Source organism: Pogona vitticeps, chromosome 2 (assembly GCF_051106095.1).
Source record: "Pogona vitticeps strain Pit_001003342236 chromosome 2, PviZW2.1, whole genome shotgun sequence".
NCBI classification, from domain to species: domain Eukaryota; kingdom Metazoa; phylum Chordata; class Lepidosauria; order Squamata; family Agamidae; genus Pogona; species Pogona vitticeps.
Window position 1 is genome coordinate 123553193 of NC_135784.1, and position 21029 is coordinate 123574221.

At 43.0% G+C, this 21029-nt stretch overlaps 1 long non-coding RNA gene across 1 annotated transcript in view; it reads right to left on the reverse strand.

The window, feature by feature from the left end:
• LOC144586886 (uncharacterized) overlaps window positions 1–20185 on the reverse strand; it is a 33224-nt gene extending 13039 nt beyond the window's left edge. Inside the window, exon 1 of the long non-coding RNA XR_013541960.1 lies at window positions 19678–20185. This is a non-coding gene — a long non-coding RNA (uncharacterized LOC144586886). The remainder of the gene's footprint in view (window positions 1–19677) is intronic.
• Between the last annotated feature and the right edge of the window lie 844 nt (window positions 20186–21029).

Consider the following 21029-nt stretch of genomic DNA (forward strand, 5'->3'; position numbering starts at 1 on the left):
CTGGCTCTGAGAGTCACCTGCTCACTAAAGCAACCAACACCAACAATACAATACCAAGATCAACAAGAAAGAAATGCCCCAAACTGTGCCCAACTAAAAACAGTAAACATTCTCACAATCCAGTGGCAAACTGGCAGAATCAACACAGTCCACATCTTGCCCTCCCACACCTCTACAGAAGCAGACAAAACAGTTCCCCCAAAATTCCCACCAAAATATACGTCTTTAACAGAATAAATTCACAATTTGTGCTGCACCCATAAATCAAAGAAACTAATATTGGCCATATTTCTTTTTCCCATTACTACTTGATGCTTTCTCTTCTCTTCTTTCAGTGCAGTTCAGGGCAGGCAGCACCAAAAATAATCCAAGAAAAAAAACAACAAAAACAAAACAAACAAATAAGGGGGAAATCCCAAAGAAATGAGGGGAAGAATTTAAAAAAATCCAAGTTTATTGGCAACATTGTACATTGGCAACAGTAGGCTGCAGAGCAGCAGCAAAATTTATCCAAAGAAAACAGGAGTCTGGAATCTCTCCCAAAAATGTAACCAAAAAAGGCAAAAATGGAAAGGATTCAAGATGGAGGCACATCAGACACACAGGCAGGCAGCCATGCAAGATGGAAAGCACCAGGAGCTGAAAATGCAGCAATCTCACAAGGAACAACTAAAGTAAAGAACACTCCTTCCTGAGTTCTAGGCCATTTTACAGACTGAAAATCCCTCAAAATTCTATTGGATGAAAAATTTATCAGGTAATTTGACAAACCAAGGGTGAAAGGACACTGAAAGGTTGTACAAAAGAGAGAAAACAAAAGAAACTCTAAAATCTTTTGCAAAACACAAATAATTTGTGTATTGAGGCTCTCTTTCATCAATTCCAAAGTAAGTGAAAAAGAGCCTCTTTCGTGTTTTGTGTGTTTTGCTCAAATGTGAAAGGCCCATCCCTAGATATGTAAATTTGCTTTAAAGACTATGAGAAAGAGTGATTGAGTTGTTGGTAAACAAAGGTCTTGGTTCAAGAGATATTTGTATAATATGCAATCTGTACTGGCAGCAAAAATCTATAGTGAAAGTTGAACATCACATGGCAGAGGATGTAGAGATATGAAAAGGAATATGACAAAAATGTGTACTCTCACCACTGCTTTACAATTTGCACTCCAAGAACATTTTTCAAGAACCAGTCCTTGATTAAAAGTGTATCATAGCCAATGGGGAGGTTCTCCACCATATCTGATACATAAATGATGCAGAAATACTAGTTGATGATTGATATGGTCTGCAAAGGTTATTCAGTAAAGACAATGGAGTAAATAATAAACACAGTCTCAAAATGAATGCTAGAAAAACAAATTCCTAGTAATCAATAAAATGCTAGCAGCAAAAGAAAAGCAGTTGGATCCAAAATGAAAGTCGGGAGCATATTGGCAAATATAAGTATCTTGAAATTTGAATGAACAGCAGGACCATAGGCAGCAGTAAAAGTAAGAATAGAGATGGCCTGGAGCATCGGCCTTAAGAAGAAGAAGGTAATATGGAACAAAAATTTAAAATAGGTTTTGAGAATGTGCACTGTATTGTGCTAAGTATAGGATGGAATAATGGACTTTAATGCAGGCAGCTATTTTTAAGTAGAAGCATTTGAAATGTGGAGTTGTCACAGCTTGCTAAGAATTTCCAGGGCTGAGACGATGACCAACAAAGAAGTACAAAAGCAAGCGAATGAAAACCAAGAAATAATTAAACATATAAATGCAGAAAGGTATAATATTTCAGTTATGTAATGAGAAATTAAAAATATAGATTGTTACAGGTGATTGTTAAAGATAAAATAAATGAAAAAAGACTTGCAGGAAGAATAAGAATCTACTAGATGAAAAAACGGGGGAACTTAGATGTAGCAGAACATCTCTGTTTAGGATACTGTCACATACAGCACTGATGGTACCTGTCTGTCATGGGTTTGGAGGGAAAGTTCCATCCTATGGGGAGTGGAAGGCGGGACATCAGGGGGGAGGAGCTGTACTGTATATATATTTGGAGCTTGTGTGGAGAAGGAGTTGGAGTCTGTGTGTCAGACTGGGTACAACTGTTTGTCAGTTAGTACATACCTGATAGGTTCAGGTTTCTATCTAGGTAGCCAGAACTGATAGGTTCAGGGTCTGTGCGTTACCTTAAAGTGTTCAGTGGGAACCAATCTGTTGCATGTGTATGATTAAGACTATACCAAGTTCCAGTTTCCTATTTAACTGATCCTTTTATTTACCCTGTGTGTTGTTTCAATAAACCTTGTTCTTTTGTTTAGTAAAATCCATTCCTGGTCTGTGTGACTCCTTACAGGGAATGGTTGGTGGCAGCATAACTACAGGGTGGGATACTCCAGTAGGTCTGGGGTTGTCACAGATACCTTACTTTGGATAGGAAAGAAACAGAAAGAAGGGATGATTTTTTTAAAAAAAAAAATTATATCCCACCTGTCTCCCAGTGGAGGATTGAAAGCATTTGCAAAATAGATTATAAACTAGAACCAAACTAGTTGGCTAAATGTTATTAAAAAGCTTTTTGAAAGCACAGCATGAGGGGGAGTCAAGGAAGTGAAAAGAAAATACAACATTGGAGAAAGTGGAAGAGAACCCTGACCTTCGTGTCAGATGTTTTATTTCCATCTTACACCCCCTATTCTGCCCAGAGACCTTTCTGGCTCCAACAGCTTCTGGATAAAGCATACAGGTAAATGCCATGCTCTTCCACAACAAACAGAAACAAATGGGAGCAGTATTAACATGGCCTAATCTGGAAGAGCCATGACAGCTCACTTCCTTACTTTTCAATTCCTGCACAAAAGCACAGACATGATAGTATAGGAATCTTCCATGCAACTGTACTTAAAGTCATTCTGGGATACGAGAATGATGTTTTCATTCTTCCAGAGAATAATTGCTTTCGGGGGCCATTTCGTTTATGACATGGATATAACCTGGGATTTGCTGTCAGGACTGCACACATTGAGGGACCAGGGCTAAGTGTTGCTGGTTGCATTCACCTGCTACAGTTTTAGATGAGCTCTAGAACTGGAAAATATGAAGGACGTGGTCCTTAGGAGAAGCTATACGTTCACCTATCTCTACTGGGGCTGGGTGCACACAGGGTTTGGACAGTCAGATTTTAGGGGGCCACAGGGCGCTTTTAGCCATGAAAGAGCACTCTGCTCTTGCTCCTAAAATTGTGCTGAGATGTGGTAGGTCAGCTCCTCAAGAGCAGTGACCCTCTCTAGCAAATGCCATCTGTTTGCTAACTTACATCTTGGGGTGGCACCTCGTGGCCCTGCGGATGTTGTTGGGCTACAACACCTCTCATCCTTCAAAGCTGATTACATTTCCATCTCTGAAAGATCCCTTTTCTCCTGGATGTTGGAGTCATGACTGAGAAAGGGACCTCCACTCTTCCCCTCATTATACAACATGCCACATAAGAAGCTCCTCTACCTCTGGTTCAGACAGAAACAACAAGGAGGGGCCTTCATGGTACCAGACATAGGTGGCGGCAGCAAACAGGAAGATTTCTTTGCCCCGAAACCTCTGTTGGCGTCTGTCTGTGTTTCCCTCCTGGTGATGTCTTCATGAAGCTGCCAGCTGCTTGGCTGTCAGGGCCAAGGAGCCATTTCAGTTCTCCCTATTCAGTGGTTTGTTTGTTTTTTTTAAAAGGAGGTCTGCCTGCCAGGCTTGGTTGAAGCCCCCTGAGCCCCTGCCCTTGGCACCGGATCGATGGGATGACTGACGGGCTTGTGGGGATGGGGGGGGAGAACGTCTCCCCTAGCTGTTCAAGCATTCAGCAGCTGTGCCTAGCCCTCACCCCATCTATCAGCAAGGGTGGCAGGCAGCTGATCCTCCCTGGCCCCAACCCACACACGCACACATTCATAAGACAACAGACAGACAGACAGACTCATCCTATTTTCCCCCCCAGATAGTCCTAGGACGCAGTACATACAGATGAAAAATGTGGAGATTTTGGTTATAGTCCTCAACGCACAGCAGCAGACTTCAGGTTAATTAATTTAGATAGAGTAATTGCCCCTTCCTGTTCCACTAGCCCCACAAATAATAATGTGGATAACAATAACTTCTACTGGGCATACAAGTCCTGGAAGATGGCAAGGACCCTGTTCTTTCTCTCTCATCCCGTTTAGGTAGACAGAATCGGCAAATGTTGCCATACTACAACTCCTGTTGTTCCCACCTTCCACAGCAAATTGTGCGGTTCTGGGAGTTTGTAGTCCAGTGACATCTAGGGAGCATGAGTAAAACCCCACCACCACTGAGGGAGACCTACAAGACAGTAAAAATCAGCCCTGTTTTCTTAGAATGTATCAAATGTCAGGCCTCATACTGCAACAGATCCGAGGAACAGCACTACAGTTCTGAGGAACTGCTGACAGTTTTTCCTCCACGGCATCAACATTTGACAGAGCCTCTGACCATTAAGGTTGGATGATACTGGGAACAAGAACAGAAAGCAAGGACTATATGGGACTATCTTAAAGAGTGAGATATGTGAATCACAGTGGCCCTTATTCTGCACACTCATAACACTGTGGGCCTGGAATGAAACCTTATTAAACTGGAAATTATACCTATACATTTTATATAGAAGGTACCAGCCCTAATGACATTCATTGAAAGGCACAGCATACTGGATTTCCCCTGCCCCCCTTACAGTACTCACATCTGTGGAAAGGTTGGAAGGACCTGTACTTACCATTGGGATGTGATCCAGGACTCAGTGTTCCATTTCTAAATTCAGGTCTGGCAGCTGCAAGCACCAAAACAAAGGTGTCCAACCAGTACCATGGTGCTCTGCCTTCTCTCTCTCTCTCTCTCTCTCTCTCTCTCATTCTCTGGATTTTAGCATGAATTCCATGACCTCATGTTTCAGGAGGTGGGGTGAGAAAGGCAAGAGCTTTCCTTCCTCCCCCCCCTTCTAGTCCAGTTTTAATGTCCTGCATGCAGCCTGTGCAGCTGGTTATATACCATTACTGTACTCTTTTTACAAATTGGTAAATCCAAAAGAATGCCAACGTGGTTACACAGAGGTTATAAAAGAGAACAAGGCAAACTTCAAGCCCAAGTCTTGTAGGGAGGCGGCGGCAAAGGAAGGGCACAGACTGTGGCCACTCAAGTTACTTTTATAATACAGTAAGCCCAGCAAGAATGAATCAGAGATTAAATTTACGGAAGAAATGCAAACTAATGATAAACATGTCTTTAAATGTGTTAGATACAGCTAGCTAGAGGCAATAAGACCTTTGGATAATAAAGGTATGAGAGCAATATTGAAGGAAGATGTGGAAATTGCAGAGAGGCTAACCGAATTATTTGCTTCCGTCTTTGCTTCAGAATCTAAATCTTTGTTTTCAAGCAATACCATCCAAATTATTGTATCAAACTGAGGTATTTTAGACTTTGTCACTGATCCAAACAAATTTTTTAATCAGCATCCAGAACTTGAGAGGAATTTTATGAAAAAGACAAGCCTACAGTAGAATCTAGGGTCACCGGAAGCTTTCCCCCTTGCTAAAAAGGACCAACACGTAAGAAGGTGGCTAATTTTGACAATTTGGATGTGTGGATTCACAAGTTTGAAAAAGCTCTTCTGCAGAAAATGTACTTTTATGGAAATGTACTGCATTTACAGTATACCCACTTAGCATCTGTTGCAGAGAAATAACAAAATATCAGCCAAAGACTATTACGAAGTATTAAAATTCAAAGCTTGGAAAAGTTAGGTTTTTTTATTACAACTTCCAGAATGTGCCAGATAACATGACCAATAGCCTGCTGGCTGGGCGAATCTGGATGCTGTAGTCCACAAAGTAACTTTTCCAACCTCTGTTGAAGGTACAATGAATCTCTTATTTCCTTTCTCCCTCTCCTCTTTCTTTTTCTTTCTTTCTTTCTTTCTTTCTTTCTTTCTTTCTTTCTTTCTTTCTTTCTTTCTTTCTTTCTTTCTTTCTTTCTTTCTCTCTCTCTCTCTCTCACACACACACAAACATGGTTTGTTAAACTCTGCAGGGGGCGCTGCTGACAGTTTTTCCAATTGAATTACTCCTTTGTTGGATCCAGCAAACTCCTTTTTCTGCCTCAAAATTTTTCTCCTTCTCCTTCTCTTCCTCACAACGGGATCCAACGGCCCTGTATTGTGTCCATTCCAGATATGGTCCTACCCCACCTAGCTCTCAGTATGAAATCAATGGTGGCAGAGGGAAATTGAAGACCTTGAGGGGACAAGATGATGCAGAACTTGGTCTGGCTCCAGACAAATGCCAGACTGATGCAATTTAACTATCCAACAGTTAGCAAGCAGAGCTGTGTCTGTGTACAGGGAGGGAATTTGAGGACACAGCCTGTAGTGGCTGAGATTGTTAATTCAATGGGCAGATTTCCCACTGCCAAGCCCAAACTCACCATGATCTCAGGTTTTTGCCATGAAGATGTTGGCCATCTAAAAGACTGGCATTCAGACAACTGATTCACAAATAATTATACTGTCAAGCTTGCCATTTTCTGTCAGATAGCCCTTTTCTAGCTGATGCCAGTTTCACACCCCACCCATGTGACTAAGCAGTAGTGCTTGTTGAAATGCAGGAGCTCATCATAACAGTACACAACACAAACCAAGTAGGTTCCTAAGGTAGGCAGTTCTCTTGGATCCACAACTGTTAAAGGTTCGGTGCTTCATTTGTCACAAATAAATTAAATTATCTCTTTTCAAGAGATATCATTCCCTAGTCACTTGCTCATATCTGGACTAATACATTTTGGCTCGGATCTGGACTAAGATGTTTTGCTGCCTGAGGCAAAGAAAAAGACATATGCATATGGATATTCACGGACAGAATCAGACTGGATTGATAAGTAAAATTCACTTTAGTAAAGTGGCATTGCCCTCTGCTGCATGTGAGAACAGCAAACTAGCCTAGGGATAAAAGACTAGCCTTCTTCACACAGCCTAGTCCTTTAACAGAGGGGAACAACCAGACTACTGTTGCAGCTGGCTCCAACATCTTGACTGGTGTTCACTTATTCTTTTTCATCTTCGGTGCTCTCCAGAAAAATAAAAAGTCAAGAGAATTGTGCTGGGCAAATTTGGAGGAGATGTCACTTGTCCAGAATATCTGAAGGTAGTTATTTTTGAGGGCTTTAGACTTTGCTCTGAGGGATCCTGGAATTTTGTTTGCTTTTGTTAAGTTTGCCCAAAACTCCCTTGAGAGCCAGTGAGGTGTAGTGGATAGACTGTTGGATTAGAACTCAGGAGAATGGGTTCAAATCCCCACTTGGCCATGGAAATTCATGCGGCATGGAATGGCAGTGGACAATATCCACCTACCTCAGAAATCCTGTTAGAATCACCATAGAATCACAGAAAACTGAAGTTGGAAGGGGCCTACTAAGGCCATCAAGTACAACCCCCTGCTCAATGCAGGAATACAATCAAAGCATATCTGCCAGGTGATTATCTAAGTTTTTCTTGAATGCCCCCAGTGTTGGAGCATTCTCCAGCTCCCGAGGTAACTGGTTCCACTGTCGTACTGCTCTAACAGTTAGGAAGTTTTTCCTAATATTCCACCAAAATCTGGCTTCCTTTAACTTGAACCCATTGTTACATGTCCTGCACTCTGGGATGATTGAAAAGAGCTCTTGCCCCTCTTCTGTATGACAGCCTTTCAAATGTTTGAAAAGCGCTATTATATCATCCTTCAGTTTTCTCTTGTCAAGGCTAAACATGCCCAGTTCTTTCAGCCTTTCCTCATAAGGCTTGGTTTCCAGCCCCCTGATCATCCTTCTTGCCCTCCTCTGAACTTGTTCCAGTTTGTTAGCATCCTTCTTGGAGGGTGGTGTCCAGTACTGGACACAACACTCAAGGTGAGGCCTAACCAGTGCTGAATAGAGGGGGACCAGCATCTCGCGGGATTTGGAAACTATACTTCTATTAATGAACCTAAAATAGCATTTGCTTTTTTTTTTGTAGTCTTATCATGCTGTTAGCTCATATTTAGCTTGTGATCTACAACAATTCCAAGATCCTTCTCATTTGTAGTTTTGCTGAGCCAGGTATCCCCCATCTTGTAACTGTGCAATTGGCTTCTTTTTCCAAGGTGCAGTACTTTGCACCGTAATTTGGCAATGACTTGATGGCACATAAAAACAAAGGGGTTCCTTTGAGTAACTCTTGAGAAGGTTCCCTGAAAGAGAGCATATAATGTTTATATGGGCAGATGTAGAAAGATATAGACCTGGCTGGTCTGTAGATGAAATGACACAGAGGGAAGGAGACCATTTATAACATGTTCTATAATTCTCTGCAGTACCCAGAAGTTCTGGAGCAGATGTCAGGATAGAAAGTGCCCACACTCTGGTCTTTTTCCCCCCAAGTAGGACTTTGGGGAGAAAACTGAAAGGAACTAAATGGGCACCTTGGCCACACAGTCTGGCTCACAGAACAGCTTATTTCCCATTGAAAACAAGGTGTGAGAAACAAAACATTCTGAATCTGGTTTAGATTACAAATCCTGCCTATTCTAAGTGCTGGGCAGAAGGTAGATCAGGAGGTCCCTGAGTGAGTTGCAGTAGACTGGTGAGGGTTCTTGACTCCTGATTATTTAGCAGCAGCAAACTAGCCTGCTGAAAGAAAGAAAGCTCAAGGGGAAAACCAAAGTGGGGTTTTGTGTGTATGGACTGTAAGGCTCAGTTCTGGAGCTGCAAATATAGACTTGGGCTGAGTAGCCATCACTGATTTAAAGAAATGGCCTACAGTCCACAAATGCTTATACCAGACAAAACCCATTCTTTTAGGGGTCATAAGACTTTTTGTTGCTTTTCTTACTATGTTATCTAGGCTATGTGATTTTTTTTCCCATTTGTGTAGCTCCCATGATTGTACTCTCAGAAAACACAGGAGAGTAAATATAAGATTTTCATGGATGTAGGGCAGCTGCCATAGGTTGGATGCTAGGAATCAGTGAAACAAATTACGCACATGTACAGGAACACACAGACACGTATGTGCACACACACAACCTTACACTGCACTCCTGACATCTGAGCCACGTGGGATAAGACACCCTCAGCAGAAAGCTGTTTGCATTAGAACTGTCTTAAGACCAACAGGATCTTGACAATATATCCTTCCCATCTTCCTCCATGTATCCCTGCCAGGAACTGAATTGACTGTGCCATGTGCTGTAGATAGCAGCACCATCTTCACCCAATTAATTATGAGCAGTTTTCGCACGACATGTGGGCTTCTTGCAAGTTCAAGCCTCCTCTCCAATTTCCTCTGCCAAAGCTCCTTCCATTTCATTCCTCACACCCTTGTTATCTCATCCCTGTGCTTGGGCCCATCTCTGCCACTGCCCATTGGTCACCCTGGTGGTGATTTCACACATAACAAAATAAAAACCCACCAATTCCTTACTTACCATTGGGGCATCTGTGCAAAAGTTGTTAACATGAAGCAGAAAGCTGGGCTGAGTTACCCATTCAACCTAAGGTATATTTCAGCTAATGGTGTGGTTTAGTGGCTTAGCTGATTAGTCTGGGGCATGGGAGGCTAGCACTTACATTCTAGTTCCCCCAAAGCTATGTAACCTGCTGGATGACCTTGATCTCCTCACTTCCTGTCGGCCTCAGCTACCTTGCAGGGCTGGAGTGACAATAATGCAGGCAGGAGAAAAGACACATCTGGAGTTCTTTGGCGGGACGTAAATGCAAGTAATAAAATAAAATAAAAATAGCTCAATTTAAGCATTATGCATGATCATGAAAACAGATGCTTGGTGAAGTGGTAAGAGCAATTTGGCCCCTTGCACTTCAGACTCAGCATGAATAAACACTTTCCTAAAGAGCTAGCAGGGAAGATGAACTAGAGGAAAGATGAGCACATGCAAAATTCCACTCTTCACTCCAAATTAATCTGGAATAAGTATCATCAAAAGCATGAATTAATATTTATTAGCATAAAATATGTTTCTTTTGAGGAATCATATGAATACATGTTCCTTTTAGAACATGGAAGAAAGCTGTGGTGCTCTCTTAAGGACAGAAACAGGTTGTGGAAAACTACAGCCAGAGGGGATGAGGATCCTGGCAAGCTAATCCTGAGTTTGGAAAAGCTACTTTTGGACTACAACTCCCAGAATCCCCTAGCCAGCATGGCTACTGGCCAAGGTGGCTGGGGGATTCTAGGATCTGTGGACCAAAAAGGCAATTTTCCTGGTCTCTGGTCTGGTCCCACGTTAGACAGATTACCACTAGCAGATGCTCTTTGCCCACTCCTATGAAAGCTCTTTCACCAACCCTTTTAAGTGAATGTTACCATGTGATTAATGCTTGATCTTTTAATGTCATTGAAGACTTTGATATGACTTTCCTCCCCTAGTCTATACAGAGTCTAATCAGAAAGACACGGCTTCTAAGGATGTTTCTTTGTGCTGATAGAATCGTATACATTTGTGTGCACCTTGGCATTTTCCTTTACTTAGCAGCATAATCTAAGGCATGTTCATTTGAATGTGTGGGAGGCTCACTGGGACAGATTCAGTGATAATCCTAACTAGAGGAGACCCACTGGAATGAATGGAACTTGTTAGTCACAAGCAATATAAGTTCCATTGATTTCAATTGTCTGCTCTAAATGAGACTAACATTAGATTTAGCTGCTCTGCCTCATCCATAGTATTTCACCCACTCCTAGCAACCCTTAATGACATCAGGTATTAAGAAGCAGGAATTTAGTTAATTAATTAATTAATTACATGCAATCAAGTTGATTCCAACTCATAGCAGTCTGGACTTTTTCCTATGCATAAAGTACTCAGAAGTGTTTTACCAGTCCCTCCTTCTGATAGTGCTTTGGGACCATCTAGTTTGCTCAAGGCTACACAGGTGGCAGGGCACGTAAGCCTATCAGCCAGGTGATCTCAGCAGACCTGTTGTCCTGGGGGACACAGAGGGGATATTTGAGACTCCCAGTCCTTGGCTCCATACTTAGGCATGCCAAGCCCATGAGCCAAAGAATCAGGTCCGTTTATGGTATGGTATGTGCTGTTAAGTCAGAACCAATTTATAGAAACCTTAATAGGACTTTCAAGGTAAGTGGGGTATTTAAGGTGTGGTTTTAGAAGTCTTACCCTTCCACCCGTGAGGTCCCATGGCTGGACAGAGACTGAAGTCCAGGTCTCTCAAATCCTAGTCTGTCTCTCTATTAATTACACCACACTGCAGAAACTTAATTTCTGATCTCAGCACCTCTCACATCCTTCACACCAAGATTTCCTGATGTGTTGCAGGTTCTGTGCTATTTAAATCAGACCTTAGAAAAGAGGGCTATGGTGGCTAGAGATTCTGGGAATTATAATCCCAATTAGTAGCTTCTCTAGACTCTCACAACTCTTATAAAGATTCCTTCCTACAAGCATAGGCCTGATGGTTCTTTCTTTCTTTCTTTCTTTCTTTCTTTCTTTCTTTCTTTCTTTCTTTCTTTCTTTCTTTCTTTCTTTCTTTCTTTCTTTCTTTCCCTCTTTCCCTCTTTCCCTCTTTCCCTCCTTCAGTCTCTCTCACATGCTCACTTAGATCATGGATTTTATAAGTGCCATCTGCTAGGGAAACTAATGCTGGGTGGCTCTAATCCTTCCCTATCCACTGAGCAAATGCCAGTGTCAGGCAGCTGCCATGTGGCATTCGCTGAACCCGCTTTTGTCCTGGCAGCAGCCCACTTTAGTCAGGTGTGCCGAGTACTACCCACAAGAACATGTGAGAAGCACTGCTTGTGAAAGGGAAGCATACAGAGGCCCACAGAATCCCTGATACCTCAGGAAACTATATACTGAGATAGGAGTAATAAGAGGGTGTGGCAGGATTCAGTTTGTTGCCACAATTCAAGTTCCTTCTTTCATGACAGCTAACTTGAAGTTCACTTTCTGCCTACCAGTCTCTCTAGTGGACAGGTGACCTGATAGTACTGTAGAGGAGAGAGGAGGATGTAGGGAAGACAGGTAACGTCCATGTGGTGCAGTAGTTAGAGACTGGAGAAAGACTACAGAGACCCAGATTAAAATCCCCATAAAGGTGGCTGGCCCACCTTGAGCCAGTCATTATTGGGAGGGGGAGGGGAGGGGAGAATCATGGGGGGGATTCTCTCTTACAGACTTAAAGGTGGAATTAAATGTTTTATTGGTCCTTGAGGTGATGATGATGGGGATAAAGTTTTTTTAAAAAAAAGACTGGGATCAAAAATAAGAGAATGTTTTCTCTAAAAACTCTTCCTGGCAGTAACAAAGTCTGGCAAACACCACGACATGAAGGTGTCATAGGAAGTGGGCATGGGCATATGGGTAGCCCCAAAGAGCTAGGCTGAGACTTCAGGTGGCCAGATTCAGATTGAGATCCTAAGGTCACCTACGCTTATATTAAACAACTAACTTTCATCACTAGATTGTCTTTAAGACAATTCTGTTGCTTCAGAAGCAAGCAGTACTGTACAATACGTCACCCACTCTAGACTGGAGAAAGAAGTCCAGACCTTTAGACATGTCCTTAATTGAGGAACATGTACGCTCAGTCTGGCTGCAGATTCTTCCTTACCCCTTGCTCAGTAGGGAAAGTCTGCGCAATGCTTGCTCTGGCAAAGACCCCAATGACCACCCGTAACAGACTGCAGCGCTTTTGCTACAATGTCGGGCTATCTCATGGATCCTGTCTGCCCTGATTACACACAGTACCTGAAAATGGAGATCTTGGATAAATTGCTTTGTTGGGCTACCAGTCTCAGAACTCCCCCAGCCAGGATGATCATTAGCCTTCCTGACTACAGAAGTCTTAGAACTATAGTCCAAAACCATCACCACCACCACCACCATAATTTTTCCAGGTTCTGCTGAATATAGTAGCATTTATGCAAAAAACCAAAAAGAAACATGAAAAACCCTCCTCAACTGTCAAATGAGAAACACATTTTAAAAAAAAATATAAATCCTCAACCGCGCTTGTGGTTTTAGTAGAAGGTTGATAGGCAGAAACAAACAAGCAAAGATTCTTTTCCAGGGGAAAGGCATCAACCTGATCCCTTGGGAGTACTGTATTTGCAGGCCACAGGGCCATAAAAGGCACAGTTACAGCTGCCAGCTGAAACATTGGCAACCATGGTAACATTAGAAAATTGGGTGATAGGCCACAAAACCTACAATTCCCTCCATTCCTGCTATAACTATACCCCCCCTCCATCCATAGTTGCTCCAGCCTCAGAGTGCCTGTGCCTGATGCTTTTCCAGAGCATGAAAGGTGGGGGCAGAGAGGGGGAGAGGCCCCATCCCATTTTAGCTTAACACACAAATCTTGGTTGCCACAGTAGCAAGCCCTTAGCTGCCTCTGGCCCTTTAAGTCTTGGCAGTTTGTGTGAGTGAGTGTGTGTGTGTGTGTGCATACACATGAACGCTACCTTTTTGTCTTCCCCCCCCCCCTTTTATAAAGGAATCAAGGTATTGAGCGGTGCCGGGGGGGGGGCTCACAGCTGCTGTTGCTGTGGCAACCAGCCTTACTAACCTGTAATTGGTACAGAAAAGCAACCTGGTTTAAAGTTATTACAATGAAGGCAGACCAGATTTCTAGCCGATTAGAAATGTCCCCAGGTGCTGGTATAAATAGAAGCTGAGTTGGGGGCCTGTGAAACGGGGATGGCTTCACACCAGGCAAGCAGGACAGCCCTATAGGGGGCACTGCTCTTATTTTCTTTCATTCATTGTGGGGCCCCGTCTGGCACTGAACGGGGAGAGAGAGAAGGCCCAGCGGCCCTCCTAAGACAGCCCTGCTCCGCCTCCCAAGGCTAGGCGGCACTATTTTGTCAAGAATCCAGTGGGTTTGCTCTCCACAATTTTGTGAGCAGATGTGTGTATATACACACATATACAACACAGAGAAGGCATACATGTGACAATAAAGTACAGTATATGGAATGTGACCTTCTATGCATCTTTGTTATTATTTCTGACAAACATTACCAACCCAAGGAGGCAGGTTTGTAGTATCGGAATTCTTCAATAGATGTGTGGGACCCCTCATGTTCTTTTGGGTCTCTCTTTCATCTTCATGGTATCTCGTTCACATCCAGTTGTACAGTCATAGTGCTGCAAGGAAGCCTGAAGCCTGCCTAGCCCAGCCCCTCACTGGCAGAGAAAATCTACTCCTTCAGCCTTCCTGGGGAGTTCTATCTCCAGCCTTTGCTAAAGACCATCTAATGAAGGAGTGCTTACCACCTTCCGAGGCAATTTGTTCCACTGTCTGACAGCTAATATCATCAAGACATTATTCTGGATGCTTAGTCTAGAATGGCTCATTCTTTCAACAGGTCAGAAACACATTGTTTCTTGTAGCTACTATTTATATGCATTTTAAAAATGCAAACAGGGGCATATATTTGATCACCTAATTGTGATGCTGTTAGAGAATATACCTTTACATAGCACTTCTAAAAATGTACAACTGGTATTAATTGTCTCCCATGTTGCACACTGTATGGGCTTTCAGCTTGTGTTGGTCAGCACTACTGGGTGCGCACAGATCATTTTGCTGCCTGAGCCAAAGGACAAGAGATCTCTTCTCCATTTCTCATACAGAAGCTGATTGTACTGGCAGATGCTGGTATGTTCCAACAGGTTTTGATGGCAAGAGGGTAATGCAGGGGTTGGAGCACAGCACACAGATGTCTGTCCCCAAAGAAAGGGCAGAGGGTTGCCCTTTGGCATCTGCCACCTGGGGTGGCTAGGGACGTGGTGGCGCTGCGGGCTAAACCGCAGAAGCCTGTGCTGCAGGGTCAGAAGACCAAGCAGTCGTAAGATCGAATCCACGCGATGGAGTGAGCTCCCGTTGCTTTGTCCCAGCTCCCGCCAACCTAGCGGTTCGAAAGCATGCAAATGCAAGTAGATAAATAGGGACCACCTCGGTGGGAAGGTAACAGCATTCCGTGTCTAAGTCGCACTGGCCATGTGACCACGGAAGATTGTCTTCGGACAAAACGCTGGCTCTATGGCTTGGAAACGGGGATGAGCACCGCCCCCTAGAGTCGAACACGACTGGACAAAAATTGTCAAGGGGAACCTTTACCTTTACCTTTACCCGGGGTGGCTGGCCTCCTCAATCTGCCTAGCAGTAGGGCCAGCCCTGAACAACACAAGTTCTGCAGGGATATCCCAGAAAATTGCAGAATCTGTGGCCAGCAACCTAGAACATTACATTCTCTAGGACTAGAAATGAGCTGGAATCCATCTAGGAACTGCAGCTGATATATTTTCCATGGGAAAAGATATACTAAATAGTTACAACAACAACAACAAAAAAGTCTTGTGGTGTTTTCAAGACTTGACACATGTACTGTAGTATACGTTTTTGTTCTTCAGAGTCTGTTTCATCAAATGCCTGAAGTGTAATCATCAGTTTGAAGTTACACATAAGCAGAGGTGCAAAATAAGGAGTAATGTAGAAGCTGGAGGTAAACGGCAATGAAATGGGGGGGGAAGTAGTTGGTGAGAGTTCAGTTAAAGTTTAAATTTATACAAAACAAGCACAGAGACACCCCCCATGGTAGTAATGGGTGATAACATAATCATGATTTAGCAATGCTGAGTAAATTAATACCTTTAGGTCCAGATGAACAAAACTGAACTTTTTGATAAGATATAAGCTAGCAATTTCACAGTGGGATTTTCTTGTCTTTAAGGATAGCCACCTTAAGGTCAGGAACATAAAGGGCTTGTGGGCTGGAATATTTTCCTCCTAATTTCTGAAAACTGACCATTCCGGAAGCAAGATTTCTTTCGTGCAGGTACTCATCAGTCTTTCCAGTGTATGATGCAGAATGTTACTGTTGGCAGGTGGCAGAAGTACACTATCTATCTATCTATCTATCTATCTATCTATCTATCTATCTATCTATCTATCTATCTATCTATCTATCTATCTATCTATCTATCTATCTATCTATCTATCTATCTATCTATCTATCTATCTATCTATCTGTCTATCTATCTATCTATCTATCTATCTATCTATTTATTTATTTATTTATATATATCTCGCCTATCTGGTCGGGTCAGGACCACTCTAGGCGGCTAACAACCATAAAAAGTACAATAAAATATATAAACAATTTAAACACTAGAAGATGACCTTGTGTTGCTGTGATGTGACCTTATTTGTTGTTGTTTAGTCGTTAAGTCGTATCTGACTCTTTGTGACCCCATGGACTAGAGCACGCCAGGCCCTCATGTCTTCCACTGCCATCCCGGAGTTGGGTCAAATTCATGTTGGTAGCTTTGGTGACACTGTCCAACCATCTCATCCCCTATTGCCCCCTTCTCCTCTTGCTTTTACATTTTCCCAACATCAGGGTCTTTTCCAGGGAGTCTTCTCTTCTCATGAGATGGCCAAAATATTGGAGCCTCAGCTTCAGGATCTGTCCTTCCAGTGAGCACTCAGGGTTGATTTCCTTTAGAATTGATAGGTTTGTTCTCCTTGCAGTCCAGGGGACTCTCAAGAGTCTCCTCCAGCACCACAATTCAAAATCATCAATTCTTCAGCGGTCAGCTTTCTTTATGGTCCAGCTCTCACTTCCATACATCGTTACTGGAAAAACCATAGGTTTGACTAAGTGGACCTTTGTCGGCAAGGTGAGCTCTCTGCTTTTTAAGATGCTGTCCAGATTTGTAATCGCTTTTCTCTCCAGAAGCAGGCGTCTTTTAATTTCGCGGCTGCTGTCCCCATCTGCAGTGATCATGGAGCCCAAGAAGTTAAAATCTGTCACTGCCTCCGTATCTTCCCCTTCTATTTGCCAGGAGGTGATGAGGCTAGTGGCCATGATCTTAGGTTTTTTTGATGTTGAGCTTCAGAACATTTTTGGCACTCTCCTCATTCACCCTCATTAACAGGTTCTTTAATTCCTCCTCACTTTCTGCCATCAGAGTGGTATTGTCTGCATATTTGAGGTTGTTGATATTTCTTCCAGCCTTTTGCATGATGTATTGTGCATATTAGTTAAATAATAACTGTGACAATATACAACCTTGTCGTACACCTTTCCTAGTTTTGAACCAATCAGTTGTTCCATATCCAGTTCTAACTGTTGCTTCCTGTCCCACATATAGATTTCTCAGGAGATAGTTAAGGCGGTTAGGCACTACCATTTCTTTAAAAACTTGCTATAGTTTGCTGTGGTCCACACAGTCAAAGGCTTTTGCATAGTCATTGGAGCAGAAGTAGATGTTTTTCTGGAGCTCTCTGGCTTTCTCCATGATCCAGCGCAAGTTAGCAATTTGGTCTCTAGTTCCTCTGCCCCTTCGAAATCCACCTTGTACTCCTGGGAGTTCTCGGTCCACATATTGCTGAAGCCTACCTTGTATGATTTTGAGCATAACCTTGCTGGTGTGTGAGATGAGTGCAATTGTACGGTAGTTGGAGCATTCTTTGGCACTGCCCTTCTTTGGGATTGGGATGTAGACTGATCTTTTCCAATCTGCTGGCCACTGCTGAGTTTTCCAAACTTGCTGGCATATTGAGTGTAGCACCTTAACAGAGTCATCTTTTAAGATTTTAAATAGTTCAACTGGAATGCCATCACCTCCACTGGCCTTGTTGTTAGCCATGCTTTCTAAGGCCCACTTGACTTCACTCTCCAGGATGTCTGGCTCAAGGTCAACAACAACACTATCTGAGTTGTCCGGGACAACCAGATCTTTCTGATATAATTCCTCTATGTATTCTTGCCACCTCTTCTTGATGTCTTCTGCTTCTGTGAGGTCCCTACCATTTTTGTCCCTTATCATGTTGGTCTTTGCACAAAATTTTCCTCTAATATCTCCAATTTTCCTGAACAGATCTCTGGTTTTTCCCTTTCTATTATTTTCCTCTATTTCTTTGCACTGTTCATTTAAGAAGGCCCTCTTGTCTCTCCTTGCTATTCTTTGGAAGGCTGCATTCAATTTTCTGTAACTTTCCCTATCTCCCTTGCATTTTGTTTCCCTTCTCCTCTCTGCTATTTGTAAAGCCTCGTTGGACAGCCACTTTGCTTTCTTGGATTTCTTTTTCTTTGGGATGGTTTTTGTTGCTGCTTCCTGTACAGTACAATGTTACAAGCCTCCAACCATAGTTCTTTAGGCACTCTGTCCACCAAATCTAGTTCCTTAAATCTGTTTTTCACTTCCACTCTGTATTCAATCCCCTATAATGAGAAGAACATCTTTCTTTGGTGTCAGTTCTAGAAGGTGTTGTAAGTCTTCATAGAACTGGTCACTTTCAGCCTCATCAGCATCAGTGATTGGTGTATAAACATGGATTACTGTGATGTTGAAAGGTCTGCCTTGGATTCCTATTAAATCATTCTATCGTTTTTGAGATTGTATCCCAGTACAGCTTTTCCCACTCTTTTATTGACTATGAGAGCTACTCCATTTCTTTTACGGGATTCTTGCCCAGAATATAAGATATGGTGATCGTCTGAATTGAATTTGCCCATTCCTGTCCATTTTAGTTCACTGATGCCCAGGATGTCAATGCTTATTCTTGTCATCTCCTGTTTGACCACCTCCAGCTTCCCAAGGTTCATAGATCTTACATTCCAGGTTCCTATGCAGTATTTTTCTTTGCAGCATTGGACTTTCCTTTCACTTCCAGGCACGTCCACAGCTGAGCAACCTTTCGGCTTTGGCCCAACCACTTCATTCGCTCTGGAGCTACTTGTACTTGTCCTCCGCTCTTTCTCAGTAGCATGTTGGACGCCTTCCGACCTGAGGGGCTCAACTTCCAGTGTCATATCTTTTAGCCTTTTGTTTCTGTTCATGAGGTTTTCTTGGCAAAGATACTGGAGTGGCTTGCCGGTTCCTGCTCCAAGTGGATCACGTTTAGTTAGAACTCTCCACTATGACCTGTCCGTCTTGGGCCTCCCTGCACAGCATAGCCCATAGCTTCTCTGAATAACTCAAGCCCCTCTGCCACAACAAGGCAGCAATCCATGAAGGAGGTGACCTTATTAGGTCCTGCCAAATGCTCCCTAAGTAAATATGAGGCCCAAGTTGGCATCTGAATTTGCTGCAGGGTCCTGTCCCTGCATTTGTATTTCTTCCATGTTTCCTGTTGTGTCTAGTGAGCATCAAACTTCGTGTGAGTAGTGATATGTAAGAAATAAGCTACCACCCAAGACCTATGAGAGGGAAGTGCCATCAGCCAGATGGGCAGTCACTCTTTGTGTAGTTTAAATAGAGAACCATACCCATGACACTAAGTGAGGTTCTGACAGTTTCATTTTGTCTGCAGTGTCCTGTACTTGATTATTTCTGACTTTGTTGATCTGCTTTTTCACTTCACATGGTAGGCACTATGGTTTCATATTTGCCTGGTGTAAATCCTTAAGGGCACAATCTTACACATTTCTACTCAGATGCACGTTCTCTTAAATTCACTGGGACTCACTCACAGGCAAGTGACCTTTAGTGGTTATTCTCTGTCTGATGGGTCTATAGGATAAGATTTGGCAGCAGGTGATTTTTCTGCTATATTCTGGGTGATAGTTGGAAGCACATAGATATGAGTACATAGCAATCAGTAGGTTTCCAAAATAAGTTTGTACTTACATGACACTAATGTAGTTCCAACAGCAGTCTCTGGAAAATGCAGCAGTTGCGCGGATTGGCCCAGGTTCAATTGATGGCATAGTGATAATCATTCAAGTCCTGGTGGAACTTGTCAAGCATCTCCTGTCTGAGACAAAATGATAAAGATGTCATCACTGCCTTTCAGGTGGAGGAAAGGTTTTGAGAGGGGAGCTGGAAATGGCTGGTCTGAGTTAGCCATGAAAGTGGTTGAAATAGGAGTTCTTGTTGTCATTGCTGTCCATTGTAAATCTGATGACAAGCAGGACTATGCCCAGACTGTCACTTTTGTTTACTGGGTGCAGGAGGGGGAGGAGGAAATTGTCACAGGTTCTTCTTCGAAATAAAAATTTCTGTTCTTATTTCCACTGTGGACATTCTCATATTCCACTGCTCTTGGAATATGAGAATGTCCACTTGCCTCAGTTTGTTCATGTCACACTGGCTGGTTATATTCTTCTCCTTCTCCTCCACCACCCTACTTCATGATCCGAGGGACACTTTTAGTTTCCTTTTTTCGAAGTCCAGTTCATGGGGGGGGGGGCGTGGGTGAAGTTGCAGAACAGAAGCAGGCACTAGGGGGCACTGTGCTGCAGAGAGTAGGACAGGTAATCTCAGAAGGAGCGATCATTCTCAGAGACCACAGGAGCTATGCTGGCGGTGGAGAACCAGCATAGTGACTCAGTGATGAAGCACCTTACCCTCTCTCTCTCTCTCTCTCTCTCACACACACACACACACACACACTCTCTCTCTCTCTCTCTCTCTCTCTCTCTCTCTCACACACACACACACACACACACACACACACACACACACACACGGAAAGGAAAGGAAAGGAAAGGAAAGGAAAGGAAAGGAAAGGAAAGGAAAGGAAAGGAAAGGAAAGGAAAGGAAAGGAGGATCTGATGGGATATGATCTGAACAGCTTCTCTGGCTGAAATTCTTGAGAATGGCTGCTAATCAGTGTACAGCAAACTGGGCTACAGATGCTTTGTTTTGGAGACCTCGATGTGATTGTCCTGTAAAGGCTGTTACTCTTCCCAGAGTGAGTTGCCAGAGTGTGCCCGCTTGCCTCTTGTTTTACAACCACACTCATTCGTGGTTCCAGCCCATTCTTCTTCTTTTAAGAAAAGCAAAGTCATGTCAGACTGAAATTCAGAGTAACTGAGTGATGTTCTCTAACCTTTAGTGGCAAATGTGATGCTAGCATCTCTGCTTTGGTTTGGACTTGAGGGAACATGGCTTGCTTTGGTTTTAGAACAGTCTCATCAGTGGTAGGTCTTCTTGTGCTGTGAGGAAAGGAACAAGACACTGTTCACTTTCTTCCTTTG